The 21,826-nt window shown below is 40.5% G+C and overlaps 1 protein-coding gene across 1 annotated transcript in view; it reads left to right on the top strand.

Moving 5' to 3' along the window:
- Positions 1-18,346: 18,346 nt before the first annotated feature.
- Positions 18,347-21,826, top strand: part of Lrrc8c (leucine rich repeat containing 8 VRAC subunit C) — a 95,063-nt gene continuing 91,583 nt past the window's right edge. The window contains exon 1 of the mRNA XM_076863544.1: positions 18,347-18,664. The gene's annotated coding sequence lies outside the window, so the exon portion shown is untranslated. The remainder of the gene's footprint in view (positions 18,665-21,826) is intronic.

The raw sequence follows: 21,826 nt of genomic DNA, 5'->3' as shown, positions 1-21,826 counted from the left end.
AGGCTAGCATTCTTTTTTCCCAGGTTGAGTCTTAGAAACTGTTACCCCTTTTCCCAAAATCTAGCCATAAAAACCTAAAATTATTACCCTAAAATTCTCCTGCTTTTCTCTGTAAGAGTTGGCCATAAAGAAATTCTCTGACCTACTTTATTATACATTAGAAACCCCCCCTCCCATTCTAGAAAGTATCTTGCCCCATAGTGAGACCACGAAGAACCTGAAGTACAGGCCTTGCTGGACTTTCCTTTCCCTGGTTGATTCTTATTAGGTCATACCCTTTTTTGTCCAATCACATCTCTATACTGCCATTCATGCTTCATCAAACCTAACCATAAAAATGGATGGTTTACCCTAGGTCTTTCGCCTTCATTCTAAAGTCTCACATGCCATGTGAAACTATGGTCAAATAAATTTATCATGCTTTTCTCTTATTAACCTGTCTTTAAATTTTTTTAGTTGTTGATAGAACTTTATTTTTATTTATTTATATGTGGTGCTGAGAATCCAATCCAGTGCCTCACACATGCTAGGCAAGCGCTCCACCACTGAGCTACAACTCCAGCCTCTTATCCTGTCTTTTTTTTTTTTACAGGATGGTTGGTCATGACCCTTTACAATGGGCAGGAAAGGAATTCCCTTTTTTCTGATCCTAAAATAATATGTTTCATACTCCCCACTTGGATTTCTATTTGGTACCTCAGATTTAATATGTCCACAACTGAATTCCAGGTTTTCTATCCCTCCCCATCTATAAACTACTCCTTGCATACTATGGACCATCACAGAAAATGGACATTCTGTTTTCCCAAATAATGCACTAAAAAATTAAAGTAATCCTTTGGGTTTTTTTTTTTCACCTTCCATATCTAATATGTCAGCAGACTATTTCAACTCTACCTTCAAAATAATATGCTAACTACAATTCGACCACTCCTCACCACCCAACACCAATTTTACCCTGCCACAAACCATGGGATCTCCCTTTAGTAACTGTGATGTTCTAACTTGTTAACTTCAGCCAACTCAGCACAGCAGCCAGAGTAATCTTGGCACAACTTAGATCGTATCACCCTTCTGTTCAAAACTCTCCAATACAAGAGATATCATAGTACCATCTTTAGAGGTGCCCAAAGCTCTGCACTCAGGAACTACAGGCACCCCAGACTCTTGGCTGTTCCCCACCCCCCAAAACAAAACAAAGCAAAACAACCCAGGTAGTCTCCACCCAAAATGTTCTTCATTCAACAGCCACATAGGTGACGACTTCCCTGAACAGCCTTTAAATTTTATCATTGCCCAAATACTCCCTCTACTTGTTCTCCATAACACTTATCACCAGTTGGCATATTATTTCTTCTATTAATTTGTTATTTATTTCCCCCTAAGTAGAATACAAACTCCACAAAAACAAGGATTCCATTTTGTTCATGCTGTTTAACCAGTGCCTAAAGCAGTGCCCGGCACAAAATAGACGTTTGATGAATAAATAAAATATTCAGATGAGGAAAAGAAAGCATGAATCAGCTCAGGTTAGCCCCATGTCTCAGGATTAACAAGGTCGTGAGTCAGCATTAGACCTCAGGTCTGCTGACACCTGAGCCTCTCATCATTCCCCTCTGGAGCTGGTTTAGGAAATAAGAGCAAGGTTCTGAGATCTAACCACAAGAGCTGGCAGGCTGGGATGGACCACGGAGAAGCACCCGCCAGAAGTCCAAACACCAATCCTGCTGGAAGTACTGAGCTGAAACAGAAAGAACCCTTCTGTTGTTGACAGTCCCTGAGATGAAGAAAAGTAATTGGAAGGCATCTGCTGAAGATTTCCAGTTTTTAAGACTGCCTTCAACTATTTTCCCTTTAGCTGTAGATTTCTGGGATAATGAATGTACCATATGTCTGTATCTCTAGGTTCCCATACAAATTAGGAAACTAAAAATGCCAAATGATTAAAGCAGATTTCTGCTTGTTTCCATGGGAAATCAACTGCCATGAACTCTTAGGAAATGAGAGGGACTATGTTGGGCTGGAGGTGTTCCCTGACCAATAGCTGCTCTCTGTCTCCAACCCAGGTCCCAGTCCACAGGGTATTCAAAATCTTGGCCCAGGTAACACACTATCCTGGGTTGCCAGCTCTGCTGGTGGCCAAGTGAGACTGTGGAGGTCTCATTGTACTTCTTTAATCCTCCCCCACCAACCCACCCCAGAGTACTGGGCTCAATACTCCAGGCTCCCAATATTAGGTCTTCAGCCAACCAGGCTGGGAGGAGCCTCTTACTAATGACAAGTAGACATTGAATCATGCAGGATGCCCAGCCTTATCCTCCCTGAGTGATTTCAGCACATTTTGAGCTCTTGCTCGAGTCTTGTGGGGGAGAGAGAGGATGTGATGTCACGGGTCCTTGCCAGAAAAGTCAGCTCTGACTCCTACAACTACTGAGTTGAGTCAGGGGGTTGAAGAGGATTCTGTAAGCAGCAGTGAGCAGGCGACTGTGCAGAGGAGGCCTCTAGGAGGCTGTGATGATGGCCTGTTCCTGCCTGTCCCACAATTAGCACCAATTTGCCTAAAAGAGATAACATTGAGGTAGGAGGCTGAAAAAGATCTCAGTGCTATCTTGCCAGGGGAAATCTGTGACTTATCAGGGAAAACGGGTTTAGCAGCTGACTCTAGCTTTACCCAAGGATGGATAACCAGCAGCTGCTGGCAAGGAGGTGAGGAAGGTAATCTTGTTTTTCATCAGAGTGTGACTTGGGCACACCCTAGTGAGGCCCAAAGCTGGTAAACAATAAAGGAGAGTGTGGAGTTCAAATTCAGACTCAGACAACCCTGAGTGCTAATGCGTGTTTTTTTAACTTACTATGAGACCTCAGGGAATTCTGATCCCTTTTAAGTGTCCACAAAGTGGTGATAATAATACCCATTCTTCTAGAAGATTATGGGGATTAAATAAGCTAACATAAGTGGAAGCATTTATCCCATGCCTAGTATGCAGTAGGTGCTCCATACCTCATGACTTCTCTTTTCTTTCCCCTCTGTTGCTGTTATTATATTGCCAAAATGGGAAAAGCTTAGAAAGCAAGAAATAGTGGGAGGGCACTCCATGCAGTGTAATTCCCCCGTACCAGCCACATGACTCTTCTTAGAATTGCTATCTAGGATGCAGACAGAGCAGAGGATTTCAAATCTTTATGTATGGCATGAACACTTACTCGTAACTCAACAGTCAGTCTTGGATGTTGGGCTAAGTTGAATGTTTTTCAGAGAAACTAAGCCACTTCTATTCTCTTCTGCCAAAATAAACCATTAGCAGGACCCCACGGAATTCAGAACATAGATCACAATACATCAGAAATACCTTGCCCTGGGCTAGTCAAAATATTTTGACTCCTCTTGTCTTCTAATGACTCATAGGAATGACTCCTAAGCCTGAGGTCATCCTAGCAGGTCCTTTGTGAGCTAGATTACAGGAAGAAGTATTATCGTGTCGAGGTCCCCGGGAGGCCTTTAGTAAATCATTTTTCCACCACAGCTCTGTTATACAAAACCATGCTCTGGTGACTTCCATAGATTACTCTAATAGCTACTTAATACTGTCTCTGTTATTTCCATTCCATTCAGTTCTAAGATTAGCTACCCAGAGTTGGCAAAGGCTCCACAAGTTTAGGATCATAGACCTCCATGAGATTGCCCTCACTTCAGATGACAGTCACAAGTCTTAGGAAGTCCCCAGGCCACTCATACTTTTGACCTACTGGCCACCATGGAGTTACCATGATAATTCACTTGAATATCCTGAACCCAAGAAAGTACTATATTTATGATTATAACTTTATCATTAAAGGACATATTTCAAGAAAGAGGTATTAGAAACATTGGAGTACCAAAAGAAATCAAGCTCAAAAATTACTTGGCAAGGTACACTTTACTTTTGCAGAAGGATGTGCAAGCCAGCACACCTGGGAGAGTAGCCCGCCTTTTCATCCCTAACAGGCACTGCCCCTTGTTCTGATAGGAGGAGCCCAGGGTTTCAATCTACATGATGAGTAATTATAAAATTGGGAAGAGCTGTAGTTAAAAAAGCTACGATTGGATACAGGTTGGAAGCTCAAAATGACTACACATAGATTCTACATCCCAATTTTACATTTAAGGCTAGATACCACATTGTGAAGATGGACCACTGGACTTTCCATTTCCCACAAAGCCAAACAAAGAGACACACAGGGCAAGGTCAGGGAGAGGACACAGAGGTCCCATACCCTCATGCTGTGGACTCAGGGAACCCACCCTCCTGGTGCTGAGGAGACATGTACTCTCAAGGCACACCTAACTTGTGGAGTCTCTGCCAACTCTAGGTAGATAGTGTCAGAACTGATTGGGGTGGAAGCAGAACAGAGATAGTAATAAGTAGTTATTACTCAAATCTATAGACGTAAATCAAGTTACCAGAGCATGGTTTGATAGAGTAGCTATCATGAAAACCTGATTTACTAAAAATCTTCCTAGGACTATAGAATCTGAGTTAACTAATCAGAGATATCCACTGAACCTCAGTTTTTATTGAAATTTCATATATATATATATATATATATATATATTATACACACTCAGACACACACACACACACACACACACACACACACACACACACACATATACATCATTGACCACATGATGAATATCAGTCTCTAGGCCCCTTTCTTTCCTTTATTTGATTTTTAACTCAGGTCAGGCTGGCCCAAAATTCTAACACTCTAATCTGGTGTTTAGTTGGTTTTCCTGCTAATTGGCACCCTTCCTGAAACCATGTAGACTCCCACCCTGAGTCTCTTCCTAGGCATTATAGGCTCTCCTACTGGGAAATTTCAAGGTGTGTAGGAGCTCTGTACTGGGAATGTGGGAAAATATCAAATATATTCTTCATTATGCTACAGTCTTCTAAGAGATTTATGAATCTTCAGGGTTTGGAGTCACTCTGCCTCTTGGGCAATGGGGAGTTACTTTAAGCAAATGAAAATTATTTATTGAGCAATTACTACAGGCCAGCCACTCATAATGCATGTGCTAAAGGCAGTAGTATGTTGGGAAGATAGACAATGGCATGGAGGGTGGTCTGGATGAAAGTAGCCACTGTGCAGACATAGAGTGAGGGGAAATGAACCAGGGGAGCAGATGTGGAAATAGAAAGGGAGGACTTGAGAAATTCTGCAGGAAGATTTCAACGTATTTAAACTTTCATCTCCATTACAAAACACTACACAACAAGAAGAGGAGTTAAACTTATTTGTCTTTTTTTAAGAGAGAGAGAGAGAGAGAGAGAGAGAGAGAGAGAGAGAGAGAGAGAGAGAGAGAGAATATTTATTCTTTTAGTTCTCGGCTGACACAACATCTTTGTTTGTATGTGGTGCTGAGGATAGAACCCGGGCTGCATGCATGCCAGGCGAGCGCACTACCGATTGAGCCACATCCCCAGCAAGTTAAACTTATTTGGAGAGTTGAAGTTATTGCCTAAAAATATTCATGTAACATTGATAAAGAAAATGCCTTATATTTGATTTACAGAGGTTTTTGCTTCAAACATTAAAAATTCAACTAATGGAGGGATCTGTGTTTTATCTTTTGAACAAACTTTAGAATTCCTGACTTATTCTTTAATGACATAACTCCAATTGGTTCTGTAAAACAAGAATATTGACTTTCCTTGTCTTCAAATGGTTAACCTGTTTCTGTTTTAAAATAAATACTGTCCATTTTTACCTTCATAATAATGAAATCCGTTCCCTTTTAAGGCCCTTCCTCTCCTGTAGATCAGATTTATGGAGAGGCTGCCTGAATCTTGGGATGTACCCTTATATAAGTTGTGTATAAAAGAGAACATTGGCTACTGATATGTTGAAACTTCCTGCATATGGATTTCAGCGGATAATAAAAATTGTATTTCAAGATTCTTGGTATGTAGTCTTTTTTTCACAATAGTAACTAAGATACTGAATCTCTCCTATCCACAGAAGTTCTGCAATATGATGGACATTTTAGATAAGGATTACCTGGGCTGGGATGAAGCTCGGTGCTGGAAGGTTTGCCTAATATGCAACAAGGTCCTAGGCTCATTTCCAACACCAAAAACAGATAAAAATAAAAATAAAGAATTACTCAAAAAATTTTTTCATGTGTTTAAATTTTTTCTTGGAGAAGAAGATAAATAATTATTTTAATGTATCACAAGTAATATGTTAAATTGAAATTAAATATTTAGAATCATATATAGTTAAGCAATAAGTACTAATCACATAAACTTTGATTTTTTTTTTATTATACATCAAGCTACAAGAAGGTGACTTAAAAAAAAAAACTGGTAACTGGCAACTCTTTGTGTTTATCAATACACTTTAAAAACTTGAAGGAAAGATTCCTTTGACATTATATTATAAATAAATAACTAAAATATCAGCAAATGGTTTTTGAACCTCTGCTATTTGGTAAGAAAAAAATGTAAAGTATTTAAAAAGAAAATGCAATCAGCTGTGTAATATTAATAAAAATTAACATTTATCACATACTTACAATGCATCAGGGTTGTTCTAGGACTTTGTATGTTTAAATCATCTTTTTCTCACAACTACAATATGAAGTATAGGCACTATAATTATTTCCACTTACATAGAGAGAAACTGAAGCTCAGAGGGGGTAATCAACCTGCCTGAGTTTTCACAGCAATAGAAGACAAAAGAGATGATTAAGTACTGTGAGTGTCATAGTCTCTTAAGATTGCTATGACAAAATATCTTAGGCTGAGTAATTTATAAGCAATAAAAATTTATTGCTCTCAGGTCTGGAGGCCAGGAAGTCCAAGATCAAAGTGCCAGCAAATTTGGTATCTGGTAAGAATTTATTCTCTGCTTTGCCTGCAGTATACTCACATGGCAAAGAAACAGACAAACTCCCTCAGTCCTCGTACATGAAGGCGCTATTCCCATTCATAAAAGAGCATCCTTAATCATGTTCCACAAAGCCTCATCTCTTGATATCACCACACTGAGGATTAGGCTTCAATATATAAATTTGGCAAGGTTGGGAAGATGGACAAACATTCAGACCATAGGCAAGAGACAGTGTTCAAAAACTTTATGGACATAGGATTTGAAGTAGATTGGAGAAAGTGCAGAGATGAAGAGAAAAATGTAGAGAAATTAGAAGATTCTATAGATACATGTACAAAATAAAGGAGGTGGTAAAGAATTACAAACCCACTAATGCCATTTGTAGATTTGCTTAGAGAGTGCCCTCAGAGTAAATAACTTCCAAGAAGATGATTTTGCCAAAAAAATAGTGGGTCTGTAGTAATTCAATTAGCATACATGTTATAAAAACATGACAATTCAAGTTCAAATTCAGATAAATCCAAATAATTCCAGTTAAGGAATTTTAATACTTCAACACAAAAGATCAATAATTTGTATCTTTCAACTTGTCTTCAATACCCAGATCAGATTTAGCATTGAAGAATGTTGCAAGAACCTTCTTACTAATTTTTAGAAATTATTTTGGAATTTTAAAGGTTAGACAGCAATCCATAAATGCTGTATATTAAAGGATCTCCTCATCATCCAAATAAATATTCATTCAAGATTTTTAAAATTTCCTAAAATTCCTTTCCCTTTGAAGCTCTCTGTATCCCACCCCCTCACACACCCCTGCCCATTCCACCCTCACCTCTGTCCAAGAGACTGGACAAGCGAGCTGCCAGTCTGATTTTAGGAGAAGCATTGTGATGCGACTGTCACGCACTGTCACAATGTGCCCATCTGGGGACTGTGGACATTTGGGCAATGTGGGAGCTGACTCTGGGTCCTGAAAAATGGAAGCTTGCCCAGGTAGAGAGTTAACAATGTTAAAATTTTCTTACTTTTTTCCCCCTCTCTGAATAAGGTCTTAAAGGAAAACCCTCAACAGCTACTGTGTATTTGTTATAGGTTACGGAAAGATTTCTCAAATGTGTCATGTGTTGGTGTTTGGTAAACATCAAAACTTTAAGTGGAATATTTCAAGGTGACCACACAGTATCTTTCTTCTCTGTCAACAGGGGCTGACAATGGACACTGATTAACCCTAAATGACACTGAAATATACTTAGAGAAATGAATAACAAAGCATTATATCAGAGAAGATAATAACCCAAGCATAAGACTCTGAAGAATCAAGATGATTTATGTTTATTTTTCTTTAGAATCCTAGAAAAAGGTGACATTTTCTAGGAGTTTTTAAATTTCTGATGTTGGAAGGCAGAAAGGGAGAGAAAATGAGTGTGAGCTTTAGGGTCAGGACCTCTGTTTCCGTTCCTGGTTTATTGCCACTTACTAGCAGCCTGGCCTTGGGCAAGTAACATTACCTATCTATGCCTCAGACTTCCTGTCTATTTACTGGAGATAATAATAATACCTCCATCATAATGTTTTTTACAGTGGATGAAGTGAAATAAAACATACAATGTTAAATGTCGGCCATAGAGTAAGTCCTCAACAAATGTTAGGTATTGGCTTCTCCATTTGTGCCATTCAATGCACTGCAGCCAGCTGTCAGCCTACTTCTGATAAATTTCCAGACTGGGTTATTCCCCAAACCATTATTGTTATATTCTAAAGTCCCTGAAATTTTTCCAATCAGAAAATATTTCTTTCAGAGCAATTGGTCAGAAGCATTAGTATAGAAAACACAATTCTGACTCTTAGTCAATGAAACCAACAGTTAAAATGAAATGTTATCACATCAGAAGTAAATTGATTATCGTCTGGAGTATTCCACAAACTGAAGAATGCTGGAGACATTCAAGAGATCTGGATGTTTTTAGTCTCCTACATAAGACGACAAGCTGTGTTCACACTGTGGTAAAAGGCTCCTCCCTTTGGTCACATGAAGCAGTTCATCCGATATGAACTCTAATTTTTTCTTCTTTCTATATTTCTTTTGGTAGCAATCATAACTCAGAAGTACAGACACACACACACACACACACACACACACACACACACACACACACCCATAAGCATGTATCTCCATTCCTTAACATAACACTGTTATGGTTTGGATGTGAGGTGTCCTTCACACGTTCCTGTAAATGCAGGATTATGCATAGGTAAATGATTAGATTGTGAGAGCTGTAACACCATCAGTCCATTGAGTTTGAACAGATTGAAAGGGTGGAAATGTAGGAAGGTGAGGCTTGCTGAAGAGATGGAGCACTGGGGGTGTGCTCTAGAAGGGTTCATCTTTCCTGTGTCCTCTCCCCCATCTTCTAGGCCCACCATGAGCTGAGCATCTTTCCTTTGCTGGGTCCTTCCCCATGATATGCTGCCTCCCTGCAGGCCCTAAGCAATGCAGTCGGCTATCTTTGGACTGAGACTCCTGGAACTGTGAACCCCAAATAAACTTCTCCTCCTTTAAGTTATTCTTTTCAGGTATTTTGGTCAAGTAACTAAAACAAACATGATACCTTCTTTTCATTAAATATTAATTTTTAAAATCATTTTAAGCTGGGTGCTGGGGCACATGTCTGTAATCCCAGCAGTTTGGGAAGCTGAGACAGGAGGATGGCAACGAGTTCAAAGCCAGCCTCAGCAAAATCGAGACACTAAACAACTCAGTGAGATCCTGTTTCTAAATAAAATTCAAAATAGGGCTGGGGATGAGGCTCAGTGGTTGTGTGACCTGAGTTCAATTCTCAGAAACAAAAAATAAAAATTAAAAAATAAGAATATAAACTATTTTAGAATAGCATTTTAATGAAATGTTATTATGCTTTTCTTTGAAATCCCATAATCAGAATGCACCACTTCTAATAGCCCTAAACTGTATCTTCCTCAGAAACAGGATGAAGGGCTATAAGCTATGAGAGGCCTAGGAAAACATTTGTAGGTCAGAACACAAGACAGGAATGACTAAAAGAGGGAGTAGAGGATACTATATTAGATGAGGAAAAAGAAAGAAATTGTCAAGAAACACAAAGGGTCTAAGATTTTTATTCTCCTTGTAAACTAAAACATTAGCCTGTTATACTCTTAGATTCTAGTAAAAGACATAAGAATCCTGGCATCAGAGAAAAAAGAAAGTCCTCTACTCATAGCAATAGCAGTATACAAAGTATAGCCTTTAAAAAAAAATCAGTTCCTGGTGCCTCAATTTCAACAATGAGATGCAAAAAGGACCAGAAAGACCAGAAAGCACCTATATACACGTAGTAAGTTGTGTTACAGGAATCCTAAACTTAGAGAATATGAATCTGTCCTATGCTCTGGAGAGAAACATTATTATTATTATATTGGACAGTAAACATGCCTGCCTTTTGCACCTCTAACTTTCAAGATCATTCATGAGATAAATACCCTTAAACACTTAGTCTGGAAAACAAGGCAGCCAGAACCTGGCTCACAAGAAGTGCAGAAATACTAAAGACCCTTAATAGAATTGTTTTTCAACAATTATCAATAAATGAACTTTTCAGGGGGAGTTCTGGGGACTGAACTTAGGGGCACTTGACTATTGAGACACTTCCTCAACCCAATTTTTGTATTTTATTTGGAGACAGGTTTCTCACTGAGTTGTTTAGTGCCTTGCTTTTGCTGAGGCTGGCTTTGAACTCACAATCCTCCTATCTCAGCCTCCAAAGCCACTGGGATTACAGGCCTGCGCCACCATGCCTGACTATAAATAAACTATTTCATGTTATCCCTTTGAGTGCTCAGAATATGTGTGTTTGTCTTATATTAGTTTCAACTACATATTTCTAAAAGGATGTCATAGATCTGAGAAGCTAATAAGAATATGTAAAAGCAAAAGAACTATTCCTCAGTATAGAGAAACAAGGCTACATTATTATCAATGAGAATGGATACTCTTTGTCCTATTAGAGATGACAGGCACTCTATTATGACTGATGTTTGTAATGAAAATAGCTGAAGAAAACGTTAATCAAGAGGGCTTATCTCACTCCATTAAGTGAGTTAATAAGGCCTATATCTCCTCTCTTTACAAAAAGAAAAATATTTTGAAATTTCTGAAGTCTTTAACTCTATAACAACAATTCAAACATTCTATTCTGAGGGATTCTATTCTTTTTTGGAATATTGTAGGTATGACAAATGAAGTTCTATGATCAAATGAAGTTAGAGAAATTCTAGGTTCAACAAAGCTAAACAAGCATTTTAAATGCAGGAGTTCTCAGAGTTCTAAGCATACTGATATGCACTATGAATCTCTAAGACAGGTATAGTATTTCCCAAATCAATTTTTATGTATACACATGCGAAATTTGGGCATAGACCCAAATTTCTCAGAGTACCTCATGGAATAGAGTTCTACAGAAACTGCTTAGAGATTCCTCGGAGAGAAATGGCTATCACCAGCAGTCGGTGGTGGAAGACAGAGATACTTTGGGGAGATATTGGACGACTGGTCTGCTCTACTCCAGAAAGATTTCTCCCAGGTAGCAGCAACGCTGCAATAGATGACTTTCTGCTTTCTTGATTAAAAGTGGGTGGTTATATCCATTACTGACTGAAATCTAGGAAAAATAAATACACATCAAGATCTATGTGTAAAATTTTAGTACTAAATAAACTAAGAAATCACCTATCCCAAGTCCTTCATTTTCAGATGAGAGCTAAAGATACAAAGATATTAAGACTCATCCTAAATCCAAAGATAGTCAATGAAAGAGTCGTGACTAGAATCTAGGTCTCATCAATGCCAGTCTATGCTTTTCTCACTAACCTCAATAAGAGTGGCCATTGATAACCACTATCATTGACACTGAGAAGGCAAACTAGTCTTCTTGTTCCTAGGGAGACAAAACCTGAGTGAATTCAGGAAATTAAGAAATAAACCTCAAAAAAGGCTGAGCAAAAGGCTTTGCCATGGACATTCCTCCATCAGAGAGAGGGCAGCCTGGAAGGAAGGAAGGAAGGAAGAAAGAAAGAAAGAAAATGAATTTCTTGAGCTTCAAATTAGGTACATTTTAAGGGTGGATGACACTGAAATTTGAAGCAATTCAATGTTTTCTGTCAACTCTGCCACTCACAACAATACTTCTAATCAGCAAATGTGTAGGGTTTACCTACACATTTAACTCAATTCAGACTTCACCCGGGGATAGCATCAGACCCCATAGGGTTAAGCCCCACAAGACTTCTCCCCCAACTCCCAACTTCAGATGCCAGATCCCCAGATTACCCTCTAATTTCTGCCCAATGTAGTTACAAATTGGAGGTTCCCTGAGGCTCCCTCAGGTTCCATCATTTGTTAGAAGAGACCATAGAACTCAGAAAAATAGTTTACTTTCTGGATGACTGGTCTGTATTAAAGGACAAACAACCTGATAAAGAGACAAAGGACAAGATCCAGAACTGTCTGAGTACAGGAGCTTCTGTCCCTTGGAGCTCTGTGATGAACTGTCCTCCTGGCACATGGATGTGCTCTGGTTCCCTGAGCTGGAAGTTCTCCAAACCCCATCTTTTTGGGTTTCTATGGAGGCATTATTCATAGTCATGAGTGATCAAATCCCTGGCTCTGGGGATTAAGTCAATCTGCAGTCCCTTTCCCCTACCTGGAAGTTGGGAAGGGGTGCTGAAAATCCCAATCCTTCAATCATAGTATCAATTTCCCTGATAACCAGCCTCCAACAGTGGTTAACTAGGGAACATCCAGAAGTCACCTCTTTAACACACACCCATGTGCAGTTGAAAGGGATTTGTTATGAATAACACAAGACCCCTTTTTCATTGTTATGCTATTACAGGAACCAAGGACAAAATCCAAATTCTCTTTAGCTCTACTTGCTACAACTTTTAGAAGCTGTGATCCAGGAAAGTGAATGAAGACCAAAAAGTATAACTGAAGGCCATGAGCTGAGTAACTCACTTCTAACAGTAGCAAGTCAGTGTTTCACTATTTCTGTTTTGCCTCACTCCCTATTCTCACTTCCCAAATAATTAACCGATAAATTCAGCCTTTCCTGTAAGGAAGAATAAAGAAAAACATCGAAGAACAATACCAATCATATGGCCTCCTACTCAGTAAATCTTTCTTTAGGTTTACAGAAACCAGGAACGTCTGGAATGCTTGGACCTGTGGACACCATCAAATCCACGTCAAATTCTTGCAGAATTGACTATGGCAAGAATTGATAACCCTTCTTTGACCATCTGACTACAGCTAAAATTAGACTCTTCAGAAACCCCATGTAAGCTTTTTTTGCCTGAGATCCTGGCAAGGAAGTTGGGTGAAAGCTCTCTGTTTTTCACCTGCCAGCTTGGCCAGCAGAGCTCTTTCTTTGCCAGTTACTCTGCCTCTTGACTTAGTCAGGTGATGGAAGAATTTTATTTTTATTTATTTTTTTTAAACTTTAAAGTTCTACACTTTATTTTATTTTTTATTTTTTTTTAATATTTATTTAAGTTTTGCGCGGACATAACATCTTTGTTGGTATGTGGTGCTGAGGATCGAACCCGGGCCGCACGCATGCCAGGCGAGTGCGCTACCGCTTGAGCCACACATCCCCAGCCCGGAAGAATTTTATAATATTTATTATATATTATTAGATATAATTATATAATAATATTTGTCATGTGAAAGTTGCTTCTCTATCATTGGCCCATCTGAACAATAATTCTTTAGGAGATTCTTCCCAGTGTATTTCATGTTGCCTAAACTCAGAGCCACCAGACATTCATGATCTTTCATTAAGAAGTTTGCTTTCAGTCATAAAGTGCTTTTCAATTGAAGAGGCTGCTGTAAAACAACTTCATGAAGGCACATTTGGATGTGAGTACGCTATTGGGAAAAGCCCAAATGAATGCAATTGCAAAAACTGCGGGAAAAGTACATCATTAAACTTCCTGACTATGCTTGATGGATTCAATTTAAAAACAAATATTTCTTTCTCATTGGATTGAGTAGTGGTTAAGCAAAAGAACTCTGAAATTAGACTTGCCCAGGAACAAATCATAGCTCTTTTACTCATAATCATGTGATCTTTGGCTAACTACTTAATTATATGGCCTCCTGTCATAAGGAGAAAAATAGACTGCCTATTTAATGGTTAGCTATGGTGTTTAAATGAGACAATGCATACAAAGCCAGTGCCCAGCACCCAGTATATACCCCATAGTGCTTATTCATTATGATTACCAAAGAAAATTTCACAATGTAGTGGGACCAAACAATTCTGTCTTGCGGGGAGGAGGCTGATTTTAGAAGAATCTGATTCAAAGTTTTAAGTATCCTATTTTTAGGTCTTTGTCACCACCATCTCCTCTGGTACAAATTTAAGTGCCATTTTAGGGTCAAGACCACATTACCTTTCAGGGCACATCTTGCTCAAAGGACAATTACGGGGGAAGGTTTTATTCTCTCTGTGTTAGTATTTTTAATGGTGCAGAGTCAAGGATTTCAAAACTGTTGTTAAAGGTGAATTTTATATTGGAGCTATTAATTCAGAAAGTGTTAACGGTTGCAACAATGTTAACAGCTGAAACTTAAAACAAAGGATGTTTTCTGTTAGCTTAGTTCCTTCCCACAAAGCTCAGAAATGATCTGGGGATCTGATGTGCACATGGTGGGTGGAGAATGCAGGGTAAAATCCTGCTGGTAGTTTTGTTTTAGAATTTAAATTTTACTTTCACTATTACCAGACAGTATCAACGGACATCAAAAATAAGAAAATCAAGAGCAGCAGGTTCACCTTAAAGAATAACCCTAGCAGGGGAGCTGGGGATATAGCTCTGTTGGTAGAGTGCTTGCCTTACATGTACAAGGCCGTCAGTTCAATCCCCAGAACCACCAAAGTAATCATGATCATCATCATCATCATCATCCTAGCATTAAAAAAAAACTTAAGTAGATTATACATATACATAATACACACTTTTAGCATAAATTCTTGATGAGAAAGAATTACAGCCTGTAACATGAGTTTAGTGAAAGAATCAGTACAAGAAATTAAAACATCATTCTTTCAATATTTAATATCAGGTACTGGGCTGGGTGTTGATGATGGATACAGACATGAATAAAGATATTGTCCCTGCCCTGAAGCAGCTCACAGACTTGGGAGTGAAGCAGACATGTAGAGATAATTGACAACTTACCCTGGTAAGTGCTAAAACAGAGGTTTGATTTGCTGTAGGTGCGGGGAGGTGGCTGATTTTAGAAGAATCTGATTCAAAGTTTTAAAGTTTCCTATTTTTAGGTCTTTGTCACCACCATCTCCTCTGGTACAAATTTAAGGCAGAATTCACCACACTTGCCTGGAACCCCAGGAGGCTTCACAAAGTGATATTTGAATTGTATTTCAAGGAATGAAACTCAGTCCTGCCTAAACAATGTAATATTCTTACCATTTTCATACAGATTACAAGATATATTCTGTTTCACCACAGCCCTAAAAAGTTTCTATGTGCCAATAGATGAAGAAGCTGGAGCTCAAAGATTAAGAAGCTAAAGGTCACAAAGATAGAGACAGAGAATTTGAGCCCAGATTTATATGGTTCCATACCCTTTACCATAGCATTGTCCTGCCTTGCCCAGAAAAATCCACTTTCACTCCTTGTTACCAAGCAATACACAGTTAACTTTTATCTGTGTGGACTTTCACTGTGGAAACTTACTCTGGAAGCACAAATAGAACATTAAATTCTGGATTAAAGGATTGGGTCCAGGACTAGGGATGTCGCTCAGCGGTACAGTGCTTACCTAGCATTTGAGATCCTTGAAAAAAGTGTGGGGGGAATTGGGTATAAAATGAAAGGCCAAGATGGAAACTGTTTACGCAATTCACTTGGCCCACAGTGCCCTCTCCTTTCTTTGAATTTCATGCACATTCAGTTTGAAGATACAAACTTTAAATTTCTGGTGTATGCCAGATTCCGCCATCCATGAACTGAAAATACCTTAAAGCCAGGGAATAAGTCTTATATTTCTCTGACACCTTTAAGACCCAGATTTCACACAAGCTGGCTCATTAATTGCTGATTCATTCAGTGATTTAAAGAGTGTTTGATAAATTTGTGATTCAAGTTAGGTTGACTGAAGTAAGACAACAGATTTAAGGTTTATATGCTATAAAAGAAAAAGGTAGATTAAGCAGATTAGTTTTTGGACTAGTAACTTTCAAGCATTAATGCACATTGGAATCACCTGCCTGCACTTGTAGACCTGTCCCGTTTCCTCTGTTAGAAGGCAGAGTAGACATGAATATTACTAGAAAGCAACTCAAGGGGAGCTGACTTGTAGGGAATTCATAGCCCATGCCTCCAAGGGATATGAATGTGCTGTTTTTATTGTTTTGCTTTCAGAGCAATGAAGAGTAATAAGTACAATAACTGCTCTCATTTATTGTTTCTAAGATGCTTGACACTGTTCTTGGTGCTTTAAAAATATTGTCTAGTTCTCACAGCACCCTGTAGTGCTGTATTAATAATAGTGTATTATACCTGTATTAATAATAGTGTGGGGAAAAAATAAAAAGGAGCAGTAACTTCCCTAAGGTTAAAGAGGAAAAGCAAAATTGGGTATGGTGGCTCATGCCTGTAGTCCCAGCACTGGAGAGAGGCTGAGACAGGAAGCTCCGTTGAGTCCAGTTCAAGACTAGCCTGGAAACATAGTGAGACCCCATTAAAAAAAAAAAAAAAAAAAAGACAGGGATTTAAGTCTGTTTCACCAAAGTCAAAAGTCTAGGGTTCGGTGGTTCCTTGGCACTGGGTAGCAAGGGAGCAACCCAGGGAGGCCTAAACTTGTCATCAGGGTGCCAATGGAACAAAGATGGAAGGGCACTCAGCACTTGAAGAATAAGGCCCTCCATGGGAGATTTATGACATTAGCACTTGCTTCAGTGGGGATTTAAATTAAAATAAGATATCAGAGTTGGAGCTAACTATTCCAACATTATTCCTGCATTAAGCTGGTGGCTTGCAAGGTACTTAAATTTTTATTTTTAGCAAATTGCTAATGTCAGCTTCTGCCTTTTCTCCAGAGACCCTCTAGGAATTTTTTCCATCTGCTGTCTAGTAGGAAAGCCCCACACTAGGCTTTTGTCTTCTTCTAGGTTAATTAAGACTGATGCTAAAGTCATCTCTTAAGGCCAGAGGGGGTTTAAGGTTGTTTTCCTCTAAGGACATCCAGTCACTCCACGGGATTGGAAAAAGCATAGTATTTTGATAGGGGAGCAGGAAAACAGCAGTTAAAGGCCCAAGAGAACAACTTTTTTGGGGAAAAATCATTTTGACTTAGAAATAGAAGTGGGGTGAAAAAATAGACAAATAGTTTTCTATTAATTTCTCCACTCACATATATGGGTCTCTCTCAAACTGCCAGGATAGAGCAACAGTTTAATTTTTGGTGCTCTTAAAATAGCTGGTATTGATGAAGTATTCCCAGAAGACTTTTACTATTGTCTTACATTTTTAAAAACTGAGCATTAGATTTTCCATGCAAGAACTGCTAGCTTTCAAGAAGTCAGAGTTTGCTTTTTCATCCTAAAATACTGGACGGGATGGCGGGGGGGGGGGGGGGGGGCGGGGAATGTGGAGGAAAAAAAAGGTTTCAGATCAACGAATGAAGAACTCCCTCCCCATACGCTCTAAACAACAGGTGGTTTGGTGTGCCTGGGTCAACTCCTTTATGCACAACACGAAATTGTAGGCGGAGTTTTCAAACTGAGTCTCCCTAGAACCTGCTGCTGAGAGATCTGGGAGCCCATCTGGTAGTGTGGGGCAGATGGGGATTCCTGCTGGAAAGGAGTGTTGGTAGTCAAGGGGCTCAACGATTTCGTGGTCCAGCAATACTTAGTTTTGCCTTTCTCCTTCAGTGTAATTCCATCCTCTCCACCTTCTGTTCTTCAGGGACCCGCTTCCGTTCTTTGCCAAGGAGTTCTCTGCATCCTGACCTCGGTCTTTCGAAGATTTCCCAGAAGAGCTATTTTTAGTGGTGGCTGCTCGCCTCCAACTTACCCAAGGGAGGAGCTGCGGTAACGGAGCAAACGCTGCGCGCACAGAAGCCACGGGTTTTCCGCGCATTGTTAGGGATGAGGAGTGGAGGTGATATCAGACACAGCCAATTCCCCCAGCAGAGCTCGCCAGGTGGGCAGCTCAGAGACCGGAGTGGTTCGATCTCGAAGCGGCTGGAGAAATTTCTTTTCCTGTCCTGAATAAAGTACTCGGCGGCCGGCGGCAATCTTCACTGGCAGGCTGCGGGCACGGGGTGGTCTCTGCAGGGGAGGAAGTTCCCGGGCACTGCTGCCTGCGTCACAGCGGGGCTGGCACCGCGGAATCGGCTCGGCGGGCGGCGGCGGCGACCCCGGGGCCGGGCGCTGGGCGGCGCTGGCTGCCGCTGGCCCGGCTACACGCGGGGCGGCGCTGGAGGCGGCTCCGTCCGTGGCCGGGGAGGCGCAGAGGAGGAGGGCTGCAGGGCTGGGGCGTTAGCTGCGTCCCGGCTCGGAGCCCGCGAAGAGGACTAGGAGGAAGGCGCCGCGGTGGCCGCGGCTGCAGCGCTCCGGGCGCGACAAGCCATGAGCAGCGGTCCCGCGGGCGACCCCGCCGTCGCTGGCCGCCGCTGAGCCCGGCCCGGAGATAGCTCACCGCTCCCCAGCACACTCTCGAGCCGACACCGTAGCACCCAGAGGTAAGGGCGGGGGAACCGTGGAGGGATGGAGAGGGGCGGCCCGCAGAGGGCCACCGGGCTCGTTCCGCTAGGAGAGCCGGAGCTAGGACTCGCCCTCCCTGCCTTGCTTGCTTTTCTGCCTTCTCCTGGCCCTGGAACAAGCAGAATGGGGTCGCCTGCCCAGCGTGCCGTGCCTGGAACCCTCGGTTCTACTGCTTAGGAACCCGACAACCCCTACCCCACCCATCTCACGCTAGCACCGGCGTCCGCACGAGGAACCCCAGCCTGGCGCCAAGCGCAGCGCGGCCACAGCAGGTTCTGCGGGTGGCGGGGGGAGTGGGGACACATGAGGGGAAAAAACGCGATCCGTCCTCTTTCTTTCCTACCTGGAAGATCCCTGATTCCCCGGGGACCTGCCCTTTCTGGTCTTTTCTCTCCTTGCCATCCTAGAGCCTCTAAAGTTAGCACTTTGGGGGGTGTGGAGGGGAATTTGAAGGTCTTTGTAGGGAACAAGAGAGCACTGTCCGCTCACCTGCAGTACCAGAGACCGGAGAGGGGCTTCACGGGATCCGGCGGGCCCCAAAACCCAGGTGTTTAGGCCAGCGATTGAGACCAGGACCGTTGCTTCTCCCTCACCCCGAACTGAGCCTTCTTTATCTGCCTCTTTTCAGCTAGCTCCCAGCAAGGAGGTGGTTAGGGATGGAGTTAGCAACTCCAGGTTGTGCTCTCTAGATGCTAATGCCTTTCTTTTCTTGCTCAACCAATTCTTCCCACCCCCACCCACGCCTGCCCCTGTACATCAGATTTCAAACAGTTTCTTTAAAACCTCGCACAGTACCTGAGTTTGCAGTATCTAGCCAGGCACTTAATCCACATCCTTATGCGGATATATCTGAGGGCCAAACTTCACTAGGTTTCAAATTCCTTAAGTATTTCAAACTCCCAGCAAACCAATTAGGAACATTTTCAGGTTACCATCCTCCTCAAAGTAAAAAATAAGAACCAATCAATCTTCGTAGGAGTGCCGGCATTTGGCAGAGGGAGGTTTGAATTACCCTATTTAACACAACCTCAGAGGAGAGAGGAATGGGTAGAGGAAATCGCAGTTCCATTTTAGTCACATACTTCTTAGAAGACTTCAGTAGTACAAGAAATGTAGCCTTAACAAACGGTCACATTTCTGGACAGGGATGTGGTGGTTTCCTAAAGCAGATAAGGCTTCAGCCTGGAAAGGTAATTCTCTCTGTTGTCCCAACACTGCAAAACCGACAGCGTGGTCAGTCTTATACATGTATAAGTTCTCTTTATTTTCTAATGATTTGTAGAAAACCCAAAATGTAGCCTGAACTTGACAGAATTTGCTCAGATTCATAAACCATATTGGATGTGTGGATTAAGATAACAGATTAGATTTATACAGTTCTAATCTTTGATATTTGCATTTCTTGTGACTGCTTAAATAGGAAAGGCCAAAGGTGTAAAACAGATTTGCTTTCCTGTGGAATGACTAACTTAAATTCTGTCTTGTCCTGGGGTCTATTTGTTTTCTTTAGGAAGGATGGGGGAACAGATGTCAAGGTGGATACTTTGTATGGTTCACAATAGATAGGATCCAACAACCCAGTGATTGTATAGAAGACAGTAAGCACAGATAACAATTTTCTTACTAGTGAAGTTTTGATAATTTTGTTAGTGATGCTAGTCTGTTTTCAAATTTAATTAATATCTTTATTAATATTTAATGAAGTGATTATTAGTTTTATTTAATGAATTTGTTCAATTAATGAGGTGCTTATGTAATGTTTTTAAGGGAATGCTTCCAGTTACATTAAGTGCTGTAAGAGAAATGAATATTTTTTTCACTTATATGAAGTTTATCTTTAAAAATGAGAGTTATAAACAACAAAAGGGACAAAATTAGAACTGTTTTAATTCCTGAGTTTCAATTTTTGCCAAATTATTGTTATCACTTTTTTAAAAAAAAATTTAGTTGTAGATGGACAGAATACTTTTATTTATTTATTTTTATGTGATGCTGAGGATCAAACGCAGTGCTTCACACATACCAGGCAAGTGCTCTCCTGCTGAGCTACAGCCCCAGCCCTGTTGTGACTTTTCAATAGTGTATAGTATTATTAAGTTATAGTCACCAGTGCATTTAGAATAAAGCCTAAGTTTAAAAAGAAATGAAATGGAAACTATACCTTATTTTGGCAAGCAGGTGTTAATGATTTTTTATATGATGTATTGCTATACAATATAGTCTGGCTGCTCCAAGTCCCTAACACATTATCTCTGATTCTTATAACAAACCCCTAGAATGGATGGCCATTCACATTTTACAGAAGAAAGGAGCTCAGTTTGTGACTTTCCAAACACCTTAGAGCTAAGTTAATGCCTAATGAGGACAAACATCCTTAGTTTTTTGTTTTGTTTTGTTTTTGTTGTTATTGTTGTTTTCCTCCCACCCCTGGTCCTGTACCACTGAGCTACAACCCCAACCCTTTTTATTTTTGATTGTGAGACAAGATCTTACTAAGTTGCCCAGGCTGGCCTGGAACTTGAGATCATGCTGTTTCAACCTCTGGAGTCACCAGGATTACAGTTGTGCACCACCAGGCCCTGCCTCTTTAGTCTTAATGATACACTTTTTTCTCAGTATCCAAAGGCTCTTATTATTCCTACCTTAATTTATTGTTGACTTGACATAATGTCTATATGAGGAAACAGAGGTTGAGAAAGTAATTTGTCCAAGGTTTTGCATGTATCTAGTATACAGCAGGACTCTAATTTTTAGTCAGAGCCATTTATTTCAAAAATCTATGTTCTTGCCACAGATTTCTATTAAATGAATGAATTAAAACTTGGCCTAATGGACTATTCACTCCTGCCCATCAGCTATTGTCTTCAACATGGAAAAGAGGGTCTTACTCCCAAGAGTTCACACGTCATACCTGGAGTGTTGGCGATATCTCCATTCCTGCACCACTCATGAAAGCTTATTACAACCAATGAGGGTGACATTACTATGGAGATGTTCTTGAATCCATTTACTTTTTTAAAAAGGTATAAATCATTGGCATGGAGTAAAAAGGGTATCCTCAAGATAGGATTATTAAAGGGATAGCTGCTATCATATTTTGCTTCAATTGCCTAGCAGGAATACAAAGGAGCTTACATTAT

The sequence above is a fragment of the Callospermophilus lateralis genome, chromosome 7 (genome assembly GCF_048772815.1).
Source record: "Callospermophilus lateralis isolate mCalLat2 chromosome 7, mCalLat2.hap1, whole genome shotgun sequence".
Lineage (NCBI taxonomy): Eukaryota > Metazoa > Chordata > Mammalia > Rodentia > Sciuridae > Callospermophilus > Callospermophilus lateralis.
This window is presented reverse-complemented; position numbering and strand designations above follow the sequence as displayed.